Source organism: Chrysochloris asiatica, unplaced genomic scaffold, assembly GCF_000296735.1.
Source record: "Chrysochloris asiatica unplaced genomic scaffold, ChrAsi1.0 scaffold00323, whole genome shotgun sequence".
Lineage (NCBI taxonomy): Eukaryota > Metazoa > Chordata > Mammalia > Afrosoricida > Chrysochloridae > Chrysochloris > Chrysochloris asiatica.
In genome coordinates, this window is record NW_006408841.1 from 2,016,443 (window position 1) to 2,024,880 (window position 8,438).

General features: G+C 39.4%; 1 pseudogene; it reads left to right on the top strand.

Annotated features, from left to right (window-relative positions):
• Positions 1-4,252: 4,252 nt before the first annotated feature.
• LOC102833230 lies at positions 4,253-4,762 on the top strand (annotated as a pseudogene).
• Positions 4,763-8,438: the final 3,676 nt, after the last annotated feature.

Consider the following 8,438-nt stretch of genomic DNA (forward strand, 5'->3'; position numbering starts at 1 on the left):
CATCAGCATGAAGTAAAATAGCAAAAATATCCATGAGTACAGGAGCTGGTGACAGAGAGGGCAAAAGATTATCAAGTGAAAAATGTGCAGAAATTTTGGGGAGAGCTTTCAAATTTCACAGACTTTGCATTCAGAAGAACAACATCAATTTAACTAGACTCCAGGGAGTGCATGAGAATCCAGCTGTTGCAATTGGGTAATGCACTATTGTAAAACCTTGACAACATGAACACATACTCAAAACAGCAAAGAAAGAAAGGAAAGAAAGAAAGAGAAAGAAAAGAAAGAAGAGAAAGAAAAACGAAAGAAAAAAACAACCACCAAAATTTAAACATTTAAACTGAAAAGAACACAAAGAATTCTCTCAAGACACAAATAGAAGAAATGACCACCTTTAGATTAGAATCTGATAAGCCTGACCCAAAGTCTGTATTCCATCTTCACAATTGCCCTAGATGTTGATATCCATGAGGCTACCTGGATTGTCTCTGCTCAGACAGCCCAGTCCAGACTTCTCAGCTTTAGTCATTGGGAGAAGGAGGCTGAGAGATAACCTCATTTATGAACACAATCTGAGTACATCGTCCCTCCACCTTCTTAAAACAGCCATATACTGTCCAAAGGTCAGTTATCCCAGACATCTTCCACTACAGAGGCCACTATAATTCCTCTAACAAAGAACAAGGCCAATTATCGATCCAAACACCAAAATACCCAGGTGGGCCAAATTTCCATTGGAAATGACTGTGCTGATTTTCAGTAGAATAAATATTCACAATGCTAAAACAAAAACAATATTGTTAATCAGATGATATTCAATAAAATTAAAGCCCATTCTTGAAATCATTATTTACAATACCACTTAAAATGTTCCTGAATGCATCTCTTTAACCACCAAACTGACTACTCACAGGAAGAAAAAAAAATCTGTTGAATGCATTTAAACTCATTGTAGTTTGGGTTGGAAGAACTCAAGGCAGAGGAGGGTGCCTCTCAGCACTTGGTGGCATGCACTAGTATACATGTATGTAAAGTTTAAGTAAGTCTTGTTTTCTATAATAGCTCTGTTCTCCATAGCAATTCCCATGTGTCGGGGTCCGGCATCAACGGAGGGGTGGGCTTCACGAAGGTGGGAGGTCTGGAGGTGAAAGAGAAAGAAACACTCAGAGACCAGAGTGGATACAAACTGACAGGCAGATAGTCCTGCTGCCAAGAATGCATGCAGAACTAACTCCACCTCAATCTTTTATTCTCATTTTTTGAGGAAATCAGTTACAAAAAAGAAAGAAATGATAGGTATTCACTCAAAAATGTGGTTATTCATTTGTGACAAACCCTAATGATTCATGGAAATTATTTAAACATTACTCTAAGAACATCATGATTTCTTTTAGAATAATCTAAGATCATTATCATGAAAAAGATCAAGAAAGCAATTATACTTAGAAGGTTAACTTCTAGGTCCTCATGATCCGGGGAGGCTATATGCGATCTTTCAAACGTATTTAATCAAAAATGGGTAAAAGGGAGGTTTAAAGGGTTTTTTAGCTAAAAGGCTAAGTCAGGTCTTTTTAGAGATCCTTATTTTTCCTAAACATGTATAAAGTGTGGGTTTTTTTGTGAGTAAAAAAGTTAGTGTCCTTGGTTAAATTCTTAATCCTTTTCTTCTTTGCTCTCTTCATCCCTGGAGAAGGTCGGGGACAAACTCTAACTGTTCCCGAGAATGCAGGGTCTTTTCTCTATATTTTTCAGCCTCGTTTCTGATTCCAGAAACTCAGGGGCAATTTGGGGGGAGGTTGCCACTATTGTTCTAACTCATGTGGTCGGCCCAAGCAGCTTTTCTCCTAAATCATATGGGGAAGTTTCACTAGCTAACTTTAGAGAATGCAAAAGCCTAGGGCAGCAATTTGCAGTTTCTCAAAGGTGCCTAACATACTTTCAACACTTAATCAGAAGTGGGTGAAGGTGAGAGACTTTAAAATTTTTATAAAATAGACTAAATTATAATTTCTAAATAAACTTAAGCTGTCTCTGTATCTTTTGCAGGCAGAAAACACATGCTTTTGTTAATGAACAAGATTTCAGATACTTGGTTATATTTGTCAAACTAATATTTCTTTCTTCCTTGCTTCTACTATTTCAGGGAAGGTGAAAAACAGGTTTTGACCTCTCTAAGAATGTGCGGTCTCAGCTCTACATTCCTTTAACCCTGTTCTGGGTTCCATATCTAGATATGATAATGTTCACTGTTATTACATTTCCATGTACCTTCGAGGGGAAAAAGAACATCTGGATCAAATTGATTATACCTGGGAGCATTTTGGGGGAGTTGCCACCATTATCCTTTAATCAAATATTCCCAGAATTTACCATTCCATATCCTTAGGCAGTTTTTCTCTAAAACTTTTACTTGTAATTCCAACACACCTATTCCTGTTCTTCCTGAGTCATTTGAGGAAGCTTTACTGCCTCGGTTCTAAGGGGAAGTTCAATTTGTATATGGACATCAAGAGTTCACACTTCAAGTTAATATCAGACATAACAATAATTTGGTCAGAAACAGTTTTGACATACTTGCCAGGTGGTCAGAGCTTTGCCTCTCAGAGAGATTTGTTCCCAAAACCTTATGTACTGCCAATACCTTCAGGGTAGTGACTTTTACAGTGAAGCTATTAAGAGAGGCAATGCATACGTTGCTATCATTAGAGACCAAATTTCTCAGAAGCTACAATTATTGGAGTTAGTAGCATAAAGGACAAGTACTGAATTAACAATATTAAAACCAGAGAGAATTGTACAAAGGTAACCAACCAGTGAGTTCACAAACACCAATGAACCCGGGACTTTAGGAGGTCACTTCCTCAGGGTCAATGGCTCACAATTCTGAGGAGGGTCAAAAGATTGGATTTTCATCCATGTTATCACTGGGCCTCAGCTTTTCGGTGCTTGTTACATATGCTGTCGCCAGCACCCATGCTGCCAGCATTAAATCATGAATTATATGGGCCACCTACATTGTGTTGGTGAGAGCAACAGAGAAAATGTACCTGTTCTTACCTGTGAGCTATATGCACAGGTGTCTACAATGCCAACCCACTGTGATACATGGCCTTCTCAAACCAACTCACTGCTGTTGAATCAATTCGGAGTCACAGGGTTTTACAAGGTTATAAATCTATCATCACATCATATTTTCCTTCCATTTGAGGATCTGGTGGGTTAGAACCATTGACCTGCAGCCAAGAGCTTACCTTGCCAGGGCTTCTTAAATGGATTTGGAGAGAAAATATAAGCAACTATCACCATTTATTTATATACCAGTTGGGCACCAGATACAGGGTCACCAATACATTTGAACCAGTAATGTAACCATACTTATTCAACCTGTATGCTGAGCAAACAGTATGAGAAGCGAGGTTCTATGAAGAAAAATGTGGCATCAGGATTGGAGGAAGACTCATTAACAACCTGCAATATGCAGATGATACAAACTTGCTTGCTGAAAGTGAAGAGGACTTGAAACATTTACTGATGAATATCAAGGAATACAGTCTTTGGTATGGATTGCATCTCATTGTCAAGAAAACAAAAATACTCACCACTGGACCAATAAACAACATTCTTATCAACAGAGAAAAGACTGAAGTTGTAAAGGACTTCATTCTTCTTGGATCAACTATCAACATTCGCGGAAGCAGCAGTCAAGAGATCAGACGACGTATTGCATTAGGCAAGTCTGCTGCATAGGAACTTTTTAAAGTGTTGAAGAGCAGATATGTCAACTTGAGGACTAAGGTGCTCCTGACCCAAGCCATGGTATTTTTAATAACCTCATATGGATACGAAAGCTGGACGTTGAATAAGGAAGATCATTGAAGAATCGATGCCTTTGAGTTGTGGTGTTGGAGGAGAATACTAAAAGTTCCATAGACTGCCAAAAGAACCAATAGATCAGTTTTGGAAGAAGTGTAGCCAGAGTGCTCCTTGGAGGCCAAGATGGCTAAACTTCGTCTCTCATACTTTGAACATATTGTCAGGAGAGAACAGTCGCTAAAGGGGGGAGACCCCCAATGAGATGGATCATCCAAGTGGCATCATTGATGGTTTCAAATGTAGTGACAGTAGTGTGGTTGCCCCAGGATCAGTCATTGTTTCATTCTGCTGTGCATGGGATCGCTATGAGATGGTTCCGACTCGATGGCACCTGACAACAATGTCTATTATTATTTCCATTAAAGGAAAACACAGAGGAATGTCAACTCTTCAGCATGGGGACAGAGGTCAAAAACTGGAATTGATGTTCCAGAAAGCTGATTCTGATCTGTATTGCATTCTGTACAGGCTGGAATATGAAATCAAGAACAATCATCCTGATTCAGCTGGCGAGAAAGATCCAGTTACACTCTTGAAGGAACTGTCAGTGATAGATTCTCGATATCAGACTTTGCATACACACTTTAAACCAGTTTCTGTTGAACAGAAAGAGATGAAAGGCCACATTAGTGTTACTTTGATTAAGACTATGACCATGATACAGGAACCGTAAAAGCTAACAGACTTGGAGCTATTACCACTGACTGAAAAAGATAAAACTGCAGAAAAGCAATTAAAGTCTCATGTGCCAGAGGGAACTCTAAAGTCTCATGTGCCAGAGGGAACTCTAAAGTCTCATGTGCCAGAGGGAACTCTAAAGTCTCATGTGCCAGAGGGAACTCTAATGGAGAAGAGACCAATATCAAAGAAATTTAGGAAGATATCTTAAACTTGCTGACTGGAGGTGGGCGAGGCCTGTGAGGTTTAAGGTGGCTGACAGGATAGTGATGCCTTTCACAAGAAGGGACTGTAAGAAGTAAAGCAGATATTATATGAATAAAGTTCAACAAAAGGATAGAAGAGGAATAAAGTGATTTACAATGCACATTCCTACTTAGTATAGTAATTTTAGGCAAGAAAATCTCTTTCGATTATTTTTCCTCTGTTTTCTGTTTGTATAATTGGGATGTATAATGTAGATATCCTGGTCTATTGTAAAGGATGTTTTTTGTATTACCAGTCAAAATGAGACTGAGTATGCATTCAGAAGAAAAGGTTAGATGCACTATTTATATCATAGATTATCATATAGATGTATATGTGTTTCATTTCTAAAAATATTGATTGAAGATGTGGTTGCGTTATTGGTGAGACTCCTAACACTAAGATCTCTGGTCTCTACAAAACCTAACTAATATAATGAGCTTACTTCTCTGAAAAAAAAAAAAAAAAAATTAAACACAAAAAGAAAACCAAACAGATTTAGAACAGTTGATTTTTTCCATATCAAGGAGCTAGGGGATGACAGAGATGGGTTTGTCTGTATCCAATATCCACATTACACGTGTCTCTGCATTCTTATCAGTTTCTATTTTTATTGTGATAATTTTACAATAAGCACTGGGCTGTGAACCTCAAGGTCCAGTGTTGGATTCTGTCAGTGGTTTGAGGGAAAAATAGGAGGTTTTCTGCTCTTGCAAAGATTTAAAGCCTCAGAAACCCTAGACAGGTTCACTAAGAGTCAGAACCAACTCAACAGACTTAGTAACAATTACATATACAATAAAACATTTGTCACTTCAAAATTCTGACACATACAATTTAGTGGCATTAATTATATTCTTTGTATTCTCCAAACATCACCAGTATCTGTCTCCAACTTTTCCACCATCCTTAAACAATGACCTTGTCATCGATACATTTGCCTATTCTAGGTATTTCACATAAATGGGATAATATAGTATTTATGCACTATACTAAGTTTCAACATATATAAATGAAATGCTTTGTGAAGGAGTTCCCATTTTGACAGTGGCAGAGATAGCCAGGTAGGAAAGGCTCCGTGGGGGAGGGATTAGAAACCCAGAGAAGCTGCACTCAAAGAACACCACCAGATTCTGGATTTAGCATAAGGTCCAGGGTGTCAGGTTCCTGCACATGCAAGAGGAAAAATTGTGATATAAAGGAAAATACTGCGAGTTAGAAATCCCTCGAGATAGGACTCCCTTTGCAGCCACCCCAGCCAGGCAGAGTTCATAGGGTGGGCTACAGTCAAACAGGAAAAGGGAGCCAACACTAAAATTTGTGCAGTGACATTTGCAAAAGGAGGTATAGGGGATTCTACACATTTTTTTCTTCCTCTTCCCTGTCATGCCATCTTTGCCCAGCCTGGACACTTTCAAGCAGGTGGGTGTGTATTCCCCCCCCCCAAAAAAAAAAAGGCCAGTACTGACCCCACAGTTTTCCCACAGCACAGAAAGAGCTTGGTGGCTGCTTATGACGTCAGCCTCGGGGTCACAGCCGTATAATTAACTTGTGTGGGACCCTTTAATCAGGACTATCTAGCAAGAAAAAAGTAGGCCCATCAAGCTTGACAGGCAACCATATGAACAATCTGTAAAAACCCAACATAAAAGGACGCAACTATCTCAAGCATTACGCTGTGCACATGCAGATACCTAATTGACCTTCAGAGAGAGAAATAGTAGACAATCTTTCTCCTATTAATTGTACATCTCTATGGTGGTGACTAGATGAGGGGCCTGAGCGAGTGGACACCCCCACCCAATGCTGGAGGCTTCTATGGTGTACACACACTGGCTGTGTAGCAAGGCGACTGGACAGTTGCCTGCAGTTTTAATTTTGTTTCAAAGTGGTGGGTTTTGTCTCTGCTTTTATACTGCTACTGCTTTCGGTCCTTTTAATCACACATTTTTCCAGGAGGTGGGAGCTTTTTCTCCCTTCATTACCCAAGAAAAGACAGCAATCATGGCCATATATCCAGGCTACAAGCATAATCCATAACATTCCATCATTGAGACAAGAGCCAATAACAGCTGCTAAGCATCACATGTGAAAAGGGAAGCCTATCTTCTGTTCATATCCACCAGGAGACACCCAGTAAGTATAATAACACAACAACAAACATCCATTTAAGCATTAAAAAACCCACATAACTACTGGAAATGACAAACAAAAAACTACAAAAGATCTCAAAAAATGTCCAAAAATGGTAAAGAGTAACTGAGACAAATGAGCTGGAAACAGACAAATGCTCCCCAGAAGAGGAAAAGCAGATTTTGGATTTGCCTGAGAAGGAATCTAGAAGAATGATATGGTAACAAACTCAAATGCTCCAAAAGGGGTGGAGGAAAACATGGAAGTCAGGAAGTACTACAAGAGCAATCAAAGAAGATTGATATAGCATTGGAAATAATTCATAACCTGCATAAAGAGGTCCAGATGATTAATAATAAAATACTAGAAATGTACAATACACTGAAAGGGTAAAGAAGCAGAATCCAAGAGATGGAAGCCAGAACTAGCGAGCTAGAAGGCAAATCTCATGAAATTGTTAAGATAGAAGACCAACTGAAAAAAGGATTAAAAAAAGTCTGAAGAGAGTCTATGATTCATGCTGGATAACATGAAGAGGAACAAGTTAAGTGTTATTGGCATTCCAGAACAGGAAGAATCAGAATAGTCCACAGAGGAGATAGTTGAAGAGCTTCTGGAAGAAAATTTCCCTAACATCTTGAAAGTTGAGAAGATAAACATTCAAGAAGCCGAATATTTCCCAGGAAGGATAGATTCCAAAAGAAAGTCAATAAGGCATATAATAATCAAGCTTTTCAAAATCAAAGATAAGGAGAGAATCCTAAAAGCAGCCAGGAAGAAGAGAAGTGTCACTTACAAAGACAAATTAGATTAAGTTCTGACTTCTCAGCACAAAACATGCAGGCAAGAAGGCAATGGGGAGAGATATGCAAACCCCTAAAGAAAACAAAAAACAAAAAACAAAAAAAACTGCCAAACATGAACCACCTATCCAGCAAAACTACCAATCAAATACGATGGTGCTATCAAAGCATGCAAAAGTAAACAGAATCGAACTTCCAGAAAAAATGGTGGCTCGGTTAGAAGTGTAGTGATGAGCTCTGCCAAGAACAACACAGAATACAGGACCAAGAAGGCTCAGGGAATGGTCCCAATACTATGAACCACATAAAAAGGAATATCTAAGAAGGTTGGACGACTTACAGCTGGGGAGTTTGTGGCAGAAGCAAGAAATCAATTGCTTCCTGGTTTGGGACACTCAGCTGCTCCAGGAGCTGCCATTTTGTGTGGGGCCAAGCGGGGTAAGGATCAGAGCACCCACGGACACCTGACAGAGCCAAAGAGATAGAAGTGTGGACATTCTTTTTTTTCTTTTTTTTGGGTATCTTTTCGTTGTGCCCTTGCTGTGTGCGTACCCCCATTCTGGTGGCTATAGGGCTGCCTGAGCTGGCGGATACTCCATCCCCACCCTCAGAGGGTTCTATGACGCATGTGCATAGATCTCCTTGAAATTTAAAGAGACAGTACCCACTTAAAACCAAGCGACCGACAGATACTCAGCCCAAGAA